At 37.8% G+C, this 16,246-nt stretch overlaps 1 pseudogene; it reads left to right on the top strand.

Moving 5' to 3' along the window:
• The first annotated feature begins 1,210 nt into the window (after window positions 1-1,210).
• LOC140332085 (uncharacterized) overlaps window positions 1,211-16,246 on the top strand; it is a 28,423-nt pseudogene continuing 13,387 nt past the window's right edge.

The following is a 16,246-nucleotide window of genomic DNA, read 5'->3' on the forward strand; positions in this document are numbered from 1 at the left end:
GAAGTACAGCAATGACTCTATTCTCATCTGTGGAATTTCAAGCTTCCCCCTTTCACTGGTTTCAGAAACAAATCAACCATTATCTTAATTTTACAGTTCTGGAAGGGCCCGAACCCTCCACGTAATACCAGTCCATTTATTTCAATTATATTGGTTTCAGTTCATATTTCCTGACTCCCAGGTCTTTTGAGCCCTCTTAGACATCATTACTCCTAGTTTTTCTCCTTTCTACTTTCTGGATTTCCTTTCAAGATCTTATTTAGGGTTCTTTTTCCCATTGTTATTACATTCTGTGGCTCAATTTTTTTTTTGTCTGGATTCAAGCTGGGTCGCAGACATGTTTGCAATAGGTCTCAAAAATGACTGTTGTCTAGTTCTTCAAAGTACAAAAATTAGCGGCAAGTGACTTAGTACACCACAAAAAACAGAATTGTGGTGGTTGAGGTGGAACAAGTCAGGTGCAAGTTTAAGGTGTCAAAAGGAAAGCTTAATAAACAATAAAGAACTTTATTTCTCTCAGTTTACAGAAATGGTGAAAAGCATCCTTTAGTGTGTTATACAGACATTGGTATTTTTAATGTTGCTTGAATATGACTTGGAAATGCCTAAACGTTTTCTTAGACCACCAAATGCATGAGGAACATTGGGCTAATCAAAATATGGGTGGAAATGTGTACAGAGATGGCAAATTACCAGTTTTTGTTTCATAGGGGGCAACGTGGGCAAATCACAATTTTTCCAATTTACAGCTTTGAGGGGTCACCCTATATTTTTAACATATTTACCAGTTCTAAAAAAACAAGGGAAGGTCACAAAGAAGGGTAGAAGTAGTGAAGGTAGGGAACATGTGGCACAACCAAGCAGTAACAGGGCTTATAGACAGAGTCCAGGTCATCTATTTCTTGAGTTTAGTGCTGTCCATCACAATTACAGTTCATTTGAGATTTAGTAGAATGAAGGACCAAGCAAAGGTACACTTAGATTACCTCCTCCTGCTGCTTTTCCCAGACAATTTGCAGTGAGCCATTAACAGGCTCCTTCTATTTCCCCCAGTGCTAAATCCATCAGGAAGTCAGAAGCAGTTGACAATTAGAAGTCTCAAAGAACTGTTTCAAAATTCTGTGGAGAAGGAGGAGGAGGACCAGCCAAGGTATGAAAGGACATGGTGTATCTTTGGCTGCTGTCAGATCTCCACTGGCCTGTTCTAAAGATGGTGTCCAGAGGCTTGCAGAAAAAGAGATATCACATTCCTGTGTTTCAGAGGTTGGAACATGAGTCACGCGACTTAACTTGTCACCTAAAAAACTACTTGCAAATCGACTTGGGGGTTTTGTCCAGCGACTTGCAACTCGACTTGCAGTAAGTCTTCTGTGCACCGCCTTCATCCCCACCTTCCTTGCGTTCTAAGTCCACAACTTTCTCCTCTGACAGCTGGGGAGGAAGGAGGTGTTACAGAAGCTTTACTGCAGGGGTTGGCAAACTTTCATGGCCAATAGGCCATTTCAGGGGTGGGCGGGAGCACACTAGGCTGGACTCTGAGTCCTGCCCTAATGGCACCGCCCACCACCAGGGAACGCCCAAGTGAAATCTCTCTCCTCTGTATGCATTCTCTATTTACCGCAGCGGCGGAAGTATCAACGTCAGGCGCGCTAAATAGGGGAGCAATAGCAAGGAGGCGGCACCAGAGCTCCGGCGTCTCCGGAGCTCCATTGGCTCTGGCTCTGGTAGTTCCTAACGCCCTCTGGCCAATCCGACGGCAATATGCGGCTCTGGAGCCACGGGTTGCCGGCCGGCATAAGCCCAGGTTGGCCAGGGGGCATTGGGCCGGAACGAACTACTGGCTAGGCCATATCTGGCCTAAAGGCCGGAGTTTGCCGACCCCTGTTTTATTGCCTTCCTCCTCCTTCCCTTCAGCTGTCAGAGGAGAAAGCCAAACTTAGTGGACTTAGAATGCAAGAAATGCGGGGAGGAAGGCATTATACCAGACTAAGTACAACTTGCAAACAACTTGATAAATGAAGTGACTTGAGTTGGGACTCGACTTGGAAGAATTCTTGGTGACTTGACTTGGGACCTGGTGTCAATGACATGGGACTCAACTTGGACTTAAAGGGTGACGACTTAGTCTATCAAACAGATAGTGACCCCAAACAGATAGGAGGGCAAGGTATTTTCATCTGCAACATATGTCTGCATTTGAAACAAGGCAACAACGTTAAAAACCGGGTCACTAAGTGCATGAATATCACATATGCATGACAATCTATGGAGGCCAAACTTGGCTCAGAGGACAGAGCAGTTGGCTCACTTCTATGACCTTGTGGCCTGTAATTTTTCCCAGTATATCATGTCCAAATGCTGCTATTTCTCACAAAAAGCTATCCCTACCTTGCATGACAATGTGACCAAGAATGTGTCCCTCTCGGTGGAGCAAGTTCTAAGGGCGACCATGGATAAACGTATATATATTGTCCAGTAAACAACAGCAGAGTTGGTGCATATAAATAATAGGACATGAATGGGCGCATCTAGTGGTGGCTGGGCTGCAAGTCCAAAGGGGACTAAATTTTGTAAGTCAAGCACATATTGCTGAGTCCCTCTTATTTGTTCTGCTGTCACAGAGACAGAAAGTGAGGGGAAATTTTACATTGTGAGTTATTAGAGCATTAGGAGAGGAAACTTCCTTCAATAGTGTCACATTTTTGGGGGACAACTCTGAGAATTATCTCATTTTAGAAACTTCTTTTTTGTTGTTGAGTTTTTAGGATAGAAAGTGAAGGGAAATCTAACAGAATAAGCTCCACCGACAGTAGAAAGTGATGATGATAACTGCTTTACAACACATGTATACACAATCACATTACAGTCACTGTCTGGCACACACCTTGCTTGCAGTAAGTTCCAAATACTCTACAAGAAGACGTCTTTCCTAAAAGATTTGTGTTTATTTTTCATTTTCATAAGTTTTTCATAAGTTTTCAAGGAGGATAAACGTCATTTAAATTTTCTCATTTGCTTTTTGTTGGCCCTCTTGAAAGCTAAACAAATGTATTAGAACTGTGTTACAACCACCTACATAGGTGGATGTACAGAGTTCCCATATGTGACTCCAAATATAATACAATCCTGTATTTTCTAAGTTTCCACTGATTTTTAAAACTGAACTCTACATGGCTAAATTAGAAAGCTTGATTCTTTAGTTAAAGCTTTGTTAATAGAGCCTCATGTTTTACGTATCTAGAAAGGATGAATCAAACATTTTAAACTTTTGAGCAGATTTGGCTGGTTTCAAATATGATTCATGGAAATGTCTGGCCCAAGAGTATTTCCCCCCTAATCCGTGTTATAATCTTGGCTGCAGGGAATGTGCTCCAGAATTTCCCATGGCACATATCTGTGGTGGCATTAATGTAGCCGATATTGTGAAAAATACCTAGAAATATGTTTTTTTACCGGACTGATGACTTGTCTCTCAGAATACAATGTGTTTAGAGCCAAAGTTTAATCTGCCTATATTTTGCCTTTCCCTGCTTCCTACTCATTCCTGAACATTCTAATAACATTTCTGAATAAAACCTTTAATAAAACCTTTCCCTTTTCATTACAGAATCCCTATGCTTTTCTATGAGTATAACTTACTGAAAACTTTACAGCTTCAGGTCTCAGTATTCAACCATGACAAAAGCAGTGGCCTGGTTCTTTGGAGGAATTATACAAATAACATACAGTAATGTCTTGATGGATGGATGCTAGTCTGATGGTGTGGGTTGTTCTTAGCTAGTTTGCAATTGCACGCAGGCTACCCTAAGTAATGTCCAGCATTTGAATATGGACTTCTAAGGATAAAAGAACTGATATTATTATTATTACACAGTATTTTTATAGCGCTGACATATTACGCAGCACTGTATAAAGTTCATAATCATGTCACTAGCTGTCCCTCAAAAGGGCTCACAATCTAATTATCCTACTATAGAATACAGTCTAAGGTAACTTTTGGGGGGAAGCCAATTAACTTTTCCAAAACATGCAGTTAGGTTTGAAATCCAATCATATTTAAAAAGGGATAATTACCTGTTCATGTTCCATGCAGATATTCCCTGTGGGTCCATTGGGTTACCTTCTCATACAAAGTGTTTGTAGTAGACTTCCTATCTTCTCCTATAGGAAACTTGCTGATTATTGAAGTTTAATGACAGACATGCCTGAAAGGAGATACTTACTGCAGTGATATATCTTTGGAAAAGACATATTGCTCTGGGAATCCTTTATCATTTATATCAGGTTTATTTTTAAATTAAATTGTGTATATTTGAACCAGAGTGTACCTATCATTAGATATTTTTATATGTAAAGACAGAGTATGTTTAGTAATGTGTACATTTAACTATTACAAGTATTAACTGTTTCTCACAAGGATCACAGTACCTCCTCTAGCAATGTCTGCAGATGAGCTAAGCCATCATTATTCAGCAGTAATCTATGTACTAAGATGATAGCTCATCTTTAGTATTTATGTGCAAATTGGTACCTGTTGAGTTATTGGCCGCGGTCACAAATGACGGACTTGTAAACTCTTCAGAGTTACAGTGTTGCAGTTTTAACACTGGGCGGAGAGGGAACTATGAAAATTCATCCTCCTGCCTGCAGCAGACTGATGTTATTATTTCAGGCTAGGCAAAGTCACTGAAGGAAGACATGAGATTCTTAATATTTATATTAGGAATGAAGTCATACAGAATAAAATGATGGACATGTTCACATTACCATAATCATTATATTTTTTTTTATTATTTGTACTGAAAATAAAAAAATATATAGAGTTTTTGGACTACTTTATCAGTTCTCTAAGCTACATCTCTAGAGTTACTCCTATTTTCAGAAAAGTTTGCAAGTCCCATGTGATGAAACTATGTGGGGGATAGGGAGATACATTTTGACATAGGGCCATTTAATCATTGTTATCTACAGGAAACTACAGTCAAGAATTTTAAAGGATTAAATTGCAAGAAATATTTGCTTGGTAAGCAAGCTTGTCATTATTCAACTTTCTACAACACAGCTTAGGAAGCATTCTGGACAATAGATGTATTTTCTACCATAACGTGTTGTATTTTCCAAAAGGAAATCTACTATATATAAAAATTCCCCCAAAACTACAAGAACGAACAATAGCATAAAGTAAACATTGTAATTGTATGAAAGTTCCTCCAGGATCAACAATTTCGTCCTGTTACCTAAAATATACCAAAGATTGGATATGTTTAATCATTGTCTTTTTTGAAGGAGAATCAGTTTTTCAGTTTTCAAATAATTAATTTAATGTATCTGCCTATTTGGCATTAAAAGCAACCCAGAAACCCATTTATTGTTAGATTATTATTATTATTATTATTAATAATAATATTAATAATAATAATAATAATAATAAACTGTATTTATATACATACAGTATATAAACATATTACACAGTGATGTACGTTCAATTGGGGTTGCAAATGACAGACACAAGAGGAGGAGAGGACACTGGCCAAATGAGCTTACAATCTAAGATCAGCTGAATACATTTCAGGAGTACCAAAACAAAAAGTGTGCAAAGTGTGAAGCAAACCTTTGGAACGTAGCCTATAGTACCATCAAAGAGATTACATTAATGTGATGAGGATGCTCACTTTCTTATCATAATGATATCTATTTGGTTTGTAGATGTTCTAAAGGTGTGTGTGTGTAATAAATATAAAAAATAATATAAGTATAAATATATATTAGTAGTGTTGGTCGAATATCTCAGTGTTCGTTTCAACGGCTATTTGATCGAATAGCCAGATATTTTTTGATCGATTGAACACCAAATTCGAACACCATTAATTCTATGGGGGGGGTTTGGGTTATTATTTGTGACTGTGTAGAACTGCAAAAGCAATCAGGGGAGCGGAGCTGAGGAAAGGTAAACCCTGATGACAGCTCAAGCGTCATTGGGGTTTTCCTTTCCTCAGCCAATTACAGAGCACTAGAGGTGAATGAATGGGGAGACTTGTCCTCATTTACGCCTAGTGCCCGGGGATCTCACACTGACAGGAGGATTCCCATGGCTGTGCTCATGAATGAATGCAGCTGTGGGAATCATCCTGTCATTGTGGGATAAAAAAAAAAGTTATTTACACAAATCACACACATTCAATAAATTACTTTAACATTAAAGCCTCTTTTTTTTTTTTACACATATTTTTACACACAAATTCATGAAGTCGAATCCAATTGTTTTTCAGGTTGGATCTATCCGAATTCGAACAGCCATATGCGGGTCGAATATAAGGACAACACAAATTCGAACACCAACACTATAAATTAGTCCTCACCCCAATAAAGAAAAAAAAAGTTCAGAACCACTATAAAGTCCCATTCAAACAACAACTGTTTTAGTGCTGATTGAAATGCCATGCTACAGTAATCACTGATAGAAGCAATGTAATTAATATATTACGTTATAATTAGTAGCAGCTGTTACATGCACCTGCCATCTGCAGCAATTCTGCAAAATGAAATAAAAATTCTCTATTAAACTCTAGATGTATCCCTTGTTAATGCCAATTTAGCCCTTTTACCCTTATTTTTCTTATTTCCACTGAATCTAACTTTTACCAGAGTTATAATATTTACTGTTTGTATGCACACATTTACAGTTCTCCTTATTTGTATAGTTTAGAACTAAACCCGGCAAACTCATCTCCCTGCGTTTCAGCACTGGGCATCGCCAACTACCTTTTGTTAGCTTCTTCAGCCATCTGGATTTGCCTGCCGGCATGAATATTATTGTTTTAATATTAAACAGGATTTAGATTGGTGCCAACACATTAAGCAGCGCTGTACATTAAATACGTATAATAATGACAGACAGATATGGACAGTGATACAGGATGGGGAGAGGACCCTGCCCTGAAGAGCTTACAATCTAGGAGGTTGGGGAAGTCTCACACAGTAGGAGGGGAGATTTAATCATTCATCATCATACGTCATCCTTGCACATGTAAAGGATGCCGGGATTGCTAGGTTTTCCTGTAAACTAAACTGTATGCTGCACATGTGCCACTCAGTTTTTGTCAGAAACCTGGCACAATAAGGCAGGTAAGATGCATTATTGCAGAAGGGACATTGCCTGTACCTTTCTGCAAAAATGACCTGTCTGATCATACAAACTTAAAAGTCGAACTTTAGTTCCGCTTTAAGTACACTATCCTATGAACGGCAAACTACAACACAAAACTACAACACAGGTCACCAGATTTGGACATGGCTTAGGCTATGGATCTTGAAGCATCACTTTGATTTTGGAATCTGCACCACAATTTGCTGCAGCTGCATGCAAACAATTGTTCTCACTTGAATGGGGGAGGTTGGGAATGTGGTTAAGCCTGCAATAGACTGTAGTGATTCACCGTAGGGCTGAAATAAAGTTTTTACGTGTGCATATGTGTGTGTAGGGGGGCATTTTGGCATGGTAATTAATAGAGGACTTTGTCCTTTCACTGCTGATTGATGATTAGGTTTGCGGTATATTGGAAGCTATTGCCTAATAATTTATCTGGGGAACTGTAGTGGTCATATATCTGCTTTGAAGTTCCAATGTATTCACACTGGTGTACTTTGCATGATCTGACGCCATGATATATGTGTGAAGGGAAGAATTTCAATGATGCAGCAACATTACCTAACACATCTGCTTCTGGAACATTTGCAAATCCTGAATTTAGATATTGATAAAAAAGTATATATAATAACCATATCTGCTCACATTATTTCTACTCTTATCTGCTCATTTACAATAAAAAGAAGGATGTTTCCAGTAGTGATGAGTATTTTTCAGATGAGAGATGTGAGCATCATTTGTGAACACCGTGCAAAGAGAACACATGAGTAACAGTATTACTTACTTTCTTTTTTTCTCATTTCCCCAAACTTTCTAACTGTTGATCCTGCATAGCATTCTAGCAGTGGAATACACAGCTCAGCACATGGCAGGCAGCCAATAGAGCTGGTCCCTGAACAAAAAGAAAAAATGATTATAGCTGTGCCAAGGACCTACGTCAAGAAACTTAGAGCTCATGAAACAAGCACTTGGATCACATCATCTCTGACTTAAAGCATGTACTCTTTATATGTGTCATTTAAAATATTGTAAGACTGGAAACACTTGGTACTAATGATGGAAAAGTATCAAATGAACATTGTGAACCATATTTTGAGTTTAAACGCTGGGTCATTTTGAGTTCTTCTAAATGTTTGGCTTGAGGTAAATATGAAATGTGGTACTTCAGCAGCATTTATTGTCCATTATTATCAGGAAAGCCCCACTGCAAGGGATCTGAAGTTCAGCTTTAGGCATACTTGTTTGAGGCCAGGTGTGTAGTTTCAGCATGACCACACTGCAATACTGTGTACTGTCCAGCAGATGGCAGATGCTTCATACCGATAGCAACACCTTCCAGTAGTTTTAGAGCTTTTAGGGGAACCCAAGTTGAGCACACTGTAGGGGACTGCAAGTTGTGACTTTTTATATCAAGGTCTATGATATGTAAACTAGGGCTTCTGGTACACCAAAACCATTTGAAGGATTTAAAACATACTTACAGCACCCTTTTTATGCCAGTACTGTTAGTTTTTATATTTAATACAGTGATTGGTTCTCCATAAAGTAAACCTAAGAATAACACTGGGGAACATATTTTTTGTTGAGTTAGATCTTACACTTGTTTTTTTACTAATTTTTGGGTGGCAAATCCAGAAATGACCCCAGTTTTTTGCTATCACATCCAGTTTTTACGACACAGGGTACCCTCCATTTTTGTCAAAAAAAAACCGCATTTTATATACAATGAAAAAATATTGAAATATTAACTTGACTGTACTGTTTTTTTAAATTTCTTTTGTTCATACAAAGAATTTATTGGTACTATTTTTTTACAGTAAAATATTTGTTAAAATGTTACACTTCTAGCTTTTCCTGGAGTGTTCAGTGTTAGGACAATCCTGCCAGATGCTCCAACAATAGTCAGCCATCATATGTACATCCCATCTACCCTGATACTGTCCTTCCATGACCTTTAAATCTTGGTGAAATTGTTCACTTTGCTCATCACTAACTGCACCAAGGTTTTTCAGGAAGTTGGAAAGATGGCTATGCAGAAAATGCACCTTGATGCTCATATTGCAACCAAGCATTCTGTAGCTCTCCAAGAGTTTCTGGACAATTTCTGTGTAATTATTTGCTTGTATGTTTACAAGAAGGTGCTTGACAATGGCTTTGAATGATAACCAAGCATTCATTTTGACTTCTGACATTGCCCTGATGAAATGTTCATCTTTGATGAGCTGCTGAATCTGTGGACCATCAAACACACTGGCTTTTATTTTTTTAAATGACAGGCTAGGAAATGCCAAAATGAGGTACTTGAAACAGTCTCCATCAGTTGGCAAAGCTTTAACAAACTGCTTCATCAGACCCAGTTTCATGCGCAGAGGCGGGAATTGATTATTCTTTCTATCAACAAGTGGCTCATGTAGAATGTTTGGATCACCTGGTTTTAGGGCAGATCTTGGAGGTCAATTCCTTTCCACCCAATGCCTCTCAGGAGCTCTGCTGTCCCACCTGCACAGATAACAGGGATACGTGGTGTATCCGCGTTGCTGACCAAGAAGGAAGCATACCATTTTAAGGTCAACACAGATGACCCAATGGTGTTGGTGATATTGCAACAACTCAATGACTCTTTATGTCGGCATATTCCTCACAAAGAGAAACTGAATGGCCAATTGGGACTGACCCAAATATATTGCCATTGTGAAGGAGGACACACTTTAAGCTCTACTTTGAGCTATCAATAAATAGTCGCCAATTCCCATTTCCTCCATTAAACCAGGCATGTTATGGCAATACACAAAGCCACTATCAGTTCTAAAGTACTGCAGAAATTCAATTTCTCTGGTTCGAAAGTACGAAACCTTTGTTCCTTTTTCAAGTAAGTTTTTCTCACGCAGTCTTGATGCTAGGAGTCCTGAAGCCTTCTTCAATAGTCCCAAATCACGTGCCACATCACTCACCTCATGCTAATCAAATCTCATACAAACAGAGTCCTCTTCAATTTAAAACTCTTCATCATTGTTGTCACCTAGTTCATCACCATAATCATGTTCTTCAAAAGAGGGTTGTGTAAGAAAAACCAGCACTGGGATTTCATCTGAATGAGCCACTGGCCGTATAGCCGATGGTAGACTAGGATACTCTAAGTTACATTTATTTTTCTTGTTATATCCTGAAGTTTTCACTATACAAAAGTAACAGACAAGACTTTTCTTGAACACAGAGTTTACCTTTGAAATTGTCACAGATCCCTGCAGGTCCAGGGGATTTGTGCCTCATTCAGTGCCACCTACCTTTCACTCCCCTGCTGCCAGCACCATCTCTGCTAAGGCATCATCTCTGCAACTCACTTCCTGGTCCAGGCCATGTGACTCCCAATCAGCTGCTCCATTACCTCAGAGGACTAGGGTGCTTCGCAGATGCGCTCCCCCTGGTGGTGGAGATGTCAACACCACCAACCTCTAGTCTCCTGGACCCCCTCTGGTGATAGAATAGGATGAAGCAGGTCACATGGCTCTACTCATCAGAGGCCCTGCCCCTAAAAGGAAGTGAAGGGCAAGAGGAAGTTGCCTGAACAAGGTGTTCCTTTGGCTCTGCTTCCAGGTTCCTGTTTGTTTCTTCTCTTGCTCCTGATTCTTTGTGTACCGACCTTGGCTTGACCCTGACTACTCCTGATTGCTGCCTGCTCTGACTGCTGGCCTAACCTTGACTACTCCTGATCGCTGCCTGCCCTGACCTCTGGCTTGCCTGGCTACTCTCTGCTCCTCACTCTCATACCACGTCTTGTTTCTTCCTGTCAGCCGTCATCTGCCTCGGTGTGCACGGGGACTGCAACCTGGCAGTTGCCCGCAGCGCAACATCCTCACCTCTGGCGGCTCTGGTGAAGACCGGGCAGCTGCTTAGACTCTGCCCCCTGTGCACATCACTAACAACTGAGATGGTGACACAGAGGGTCCACCTTCTTGCCTTGCAGCTACCGTGACAGTAATATGCCAAATAGGCTTGCTCTACCAATGTGCTGATATTCGCCATTTGACTGGAAATGGTAAATTGCAGGTAATCGCAAACTGCACTTTCAGAATCAGCATACCTATTTTAGTGTAAATAAGATTAAAAATTTAAGTCAACAAAATATTTGTTCAAAATTGTTCCCCAGTGTAATCTTAATTTGCATACCTAACATGCACAATTTGTGGAAAATGAAGAGGCTTTTGGAAAAATGGTAATCTGAAGAACCCTATATTTGGCACCGCAGAGCTTCTTTTATGAAAGGTGTGCGCTGATTTTGATAGCTACCTGTAGCTGATATTAATTCTGAGATTTTGACTTAACCCCAGATTTGTATTAAAGTGGAATTAAACTCAATAGTGTTGGTAATCTTTAGACAAAATCAGGAAGTATACACAGCATACTTACTAATTATGGCACAGGCTTGCCCATTTGAAGGTGACCTGTAGCAATGACAGATCCAGGAACCCGTCAACAAGGTGTCCCACTGAACTACCATCTTCACTACCGACTCCATGGTGGACTTCCAGGCATATGGAGATCCTTTTTGGCCCTTGGAAAGCCACTGATGGTGTAATGATCACCAAGTTGTTAATAGCAGATATTTATACTGGAAGTTGGTTATTTTGATCAGCATGGTTATCATTCATTCTTTACATGCGTTCATTCATGTTTGAATCTTAAGATGCGTGTATCTGCCCTAACAAAAAATGTAAATGTAAAAGTAAATACTAATACATTTTTTATTAGATCAAATGTCAGTTTTCATGTTTTTATTTAATTTACAATCTGATCAATTGCAAATGTCTTATAGTATATGTCAAGCTTTAAAATTTGAGGGCATTCTTAGTCAATATTTGATGTTTGATGATGAATAAAACAATAATCTGTTATGCTTTTTTGACATTGACATACATCTTAAGGGTTCAATAATAACCTAAACCAATGGAAGTGCCCCCCGTCCCATTTACAAAGACAATCTGGCTCCTCCAGTTGTTAGTGTAAGTATTGGGGAGCACTCCCATTAGCTGGAAGTTGCTAATTTCTCTTGGCTGAATGTTGGCTCTGGTGTGTGGGTGCACAGCAGAAACCAGATAAATGATTCATATCAAAGAGATATTGATTGTCTATACTAGTTCTGCAGTCATTGCCTAATACATTACCACCTTAAGACCAATTGGATTTTTTCAGCTTCCTTAATAGACCAAACTGTCCAGGAAAACTGTCAGTTAAGAGGATTAGGACAAACCATATACAACCGACATGAGGGCTTACAATAGACAACTTTCTATTCAAAATTATAAATCCTGTATATCCAAAAGACAAAATTGTTGCTGTAACTCCTTTAAAAGTGTAACTAGAACAACTCTATTGTTGGTCAAATGTAAAAATAAACCTAAATGTACTTGTTGAATAAACACTTATAGTCATACTCTATATATATATATAGTCTCTATATAGTCTATACTCATAGAATGGCAATATTACAGCGCTACGGAGGCTACATTGCTCCTCCCTAGATACTGTGAAGCGTAATTGTAACCGAAGAAGTTTGTTCCTGGCTGGATCTCCAGGTGTAAATAAAAAAGCCTAAAAAGAGAACACTAATGCAATCACCATATCTAAGGACTGAAAAGCTGCAAAGTTTTAAATGATTGTTTTGGGACACATTAGATATGACATAATCGTTGGTGCTTTAATAAAAAAACAATCAGTTTACTCTGTCGTAGTCTTGTTATGCCAGCTCAGGACAAAATGACATATGTAATAAGTTTTATTTGCAGAGATTCTTGGTTTCCCTGCATATATTGCTTGTGTTTGAAATGTATTTCTTTATCATTGCCATTCAATCATTTCTGCTATTTACTTTGTTGTTCCTCATTTTGTGGGAGATTTTGCATCAGGGATATATTTATGTACATAAACTGTAAGCCGAGAATAAACGTCAGTAACTTCCTAAGAAATAACTGATGAATACAGTTTTCATTCCTCAATCCTGTATTTGTTTACAATGTGATTATTATTGAACTAAAACGTATACAAAAGTTATTCCTGCACATCCTACACAATTTTTTTCTACACAGATGACGTTTTCAATTTGTAACTATGTGTTGTCCCAAACTATATTATTACTCAGTTGTCACTAATACCAGTATGTGCATGCAAAGTATTTATGTGCTAACTGAATATTGTATTGCGTGCTAAGGCATCAGTCATCAGGTTTCTACCTTTTAAGTTTAGTGCCTTCATCTTTATTGGGTTAACATTTTGCTTTGCATTATTTAGGGAAACTATAAATGTTTAAACCTGTGTTTTATATATATATATATATATATATATATTACTATTTATTAAACTTATTTATATTTATTATATTATATATTTTTTTATATAAAAGTTATACCAGCCAAACCAGACGAAAGTTACAAAGTGGTAAAGTCACTAATATGGAACTTGCCATTACAACCGCAAAAAGAAATACCAACACAGGCAAATTGTGTATGGACTTTTAAGGCACCCATAGTCAATATACAGTCATGATACAAATGTAATGAAAACATAATTTATTTAGATTTTTAGAAGACAGTGATTATCACATTAAAGTTCAGACATGCATAGCAAACACTTCAGTCTTATCAGTTTGTTGACGCGTTTCGCAAAGTATGGATTATTGGGTACAATGAGACTAGTATCTTCCAATTGAAATCATATGCTTCCTATGTTGTAGATGGTAGTATCATCCATTGCTGCTATTATCTTTAATGGTGGGTTATCGGATGGAGCAAGACGAATGGCTTTTAACTTGTCCCAAATTGCCTCAGCGAAGAGGTACAAATTTTAATATATTTCATCATATGTTATACTAAGGGATTGGCATCCCATAATGTCAACTTGATGGTCTTTTTGCAAAAACCATACCTGTATGGTTTGAAATATTCTGCAAAAAAACCTACAGTGAAACAAAAATTTTATTTTTAAATTAACATTTCATATAGTGTTCCCAGAATGTAGGCACACAATCTCTGACAACCAAAGCAACACATTTCTAGTAACACTTATTTTTCTCATGTTTAATGGGTGCTAATCTCGTTTATAATTTATTATAATGAGTAATACACAAATATGAGATAACTGTTTTTCTGGTAAGTGAAACATTTTGTAGCCACCAGATATACAAGAATACACGTTCCCTTAGGCCTACTGTGTTTAATGGTAAATCTAGTCCGAAGTTGGAGAACATTATACATTTTCAAAAAAGTAACAGTAAAGTAGTTTAAAATGGCCCGTTGAATTGACTAGAATTGGGTAAATGTATTTATATATTTTTCTGATAAAAAAATATTTGAAATTGTATTCTTCTGTAACAAAATAAAGAATGGTGATATCTACAAACCATTCTACATTTCCTTTAAATAGTGAAAGGTATATTGTAATGCTTGGAAATTTCCATTGTTTATAACGTTACTTACAGCTATCAGTCACTGAGCTCCCAAATGGCCCTGCAAAATAAAACATCAAACAATAGTTTCATGTGGCATTCAAAAAATCCTCCAATGTGTATCACTTAGCATTCCAGATGCAATCCCACTTTTTACTGATTAGCCACATCAAAATGACCAACTGGTAAAGTCAAAATGCTCTTTAAACCTTCTCTCTATAGATTCAAACTTCATTGCCCCTGTGGTCTTGAACTCCATGTAGATGGATTTTCCACCCACAAATCAGCAGTCTTTATATCAGCATATGAAATGCAGGAGAAAAAAGCTTTTAATAGAGTAATAGGTTTATTATAATAAATAAACTCCCACATACCATAAGTGATGAGTAATTGCATGTGTATACAATGCTTTAATGTCTCATTCAGCCCTGGCTGACGCTTTTCATCATTTGGACTTCATCAGTAGACCCACTGGTTAGGTAATTCATCCTGTTATTATCTGCATCTTCTACTAAAATTTATTTTTGCCAAAAACAGCAAATTACAAGTTTGAAGAAAATAGTTAACCAAGAAAACCAATCTGATGGACTAAATGTTCAAAGAATCCTTTTTTTTACACATAAAAGTTTATAAATGAAAGCTGCAAAGTAGCTTTTGTTCATACATGAGTGCGGAAAAGGACAGATAAATCAGTTAGGAAGAATACTCATGGAGAACAGCTCTTCCTGTGTAATCATTGAATCACTACTATCAGCATGACATTTAATTTGTCCTGTTTATAAGGGGAGCACAGTGATACAGGGCTGACTGCTGTCACTGAAGGATTGAGCTGTCAGTTTGACAGCTTGTTTCTGCATTGTATAGGGTATGTCAAGGCAATACAGAGACAGGAAAAGCTTCTGCCCTAGCTCCCACTTGGTGTGAAGCCCAAGCATGTTACCATTCTGCCCTGGCCTTGGTTAGGTGTGCTTGCTGGCTAGGTGATTAGTTTAAGAGTCGTTTGATTGGCTTGTAGTTTGACAGCCCGGTAATGCTTACAGACTTTACACTTTTACTTTTTATTATATAATAACAAAAAAATATGCAAGTTAAAACTCTAACATTATTTTACTGTTGCCTTTAATGACACTGTACTACAATTTCCAGCACAGAAGCTTTTTTTAAAAAAAAAATATTTATATGTTCCAGGACTTATGTACACTCTCTACTCACACTTGACATTATAACAAATGTCAAAAAAAAAATCACAAGTTTATTTGTGTGCCCATTCTGGCACAAAATATTTAAAGTTGGAAGCTTTAGTTTCATCCAATGGCACATTAGGAGGTAATATTTGGATTATTTTGTTGTGATTTTATCAATTGCAGCAAGGGTTACATTCACTTTTTTCCACAAAGTTTCCAAATTTGTGCAACATTTAGTTATAATAATATTGACCTACTTATTTCAGGAAGCATATCCTGTTTCTTTTTTTAAATTAAAATAAATAGAAAAGTTGCTTTCATTTTTCCACATTAATAGAGGTTATCGCTGGGTAAGGAACTTTCTGAACCCTAGACCAGTGATTTTCAACTACTATGCCGTGGCACCCTAGTGTGTCGTGAGAGATCTTCAGGTGTACCATGGGAAATTATCCAATTACCATTGTCGAGTATCTGTGC

This window comes from Pyxicephalus adspersus, chromosome 5, assembly GCF_032062135.1.
Source record: "Pyxicephalus adspersus chromosome 5, UCB_Pads_2.0, whole genome shotgun sequence".
NCBI lineage: Eukaryota > Metazoa > Chordata > Amphibia > Anura > Pyxicephalidae > Pyxicephalus > Pyxicephalus adspersus.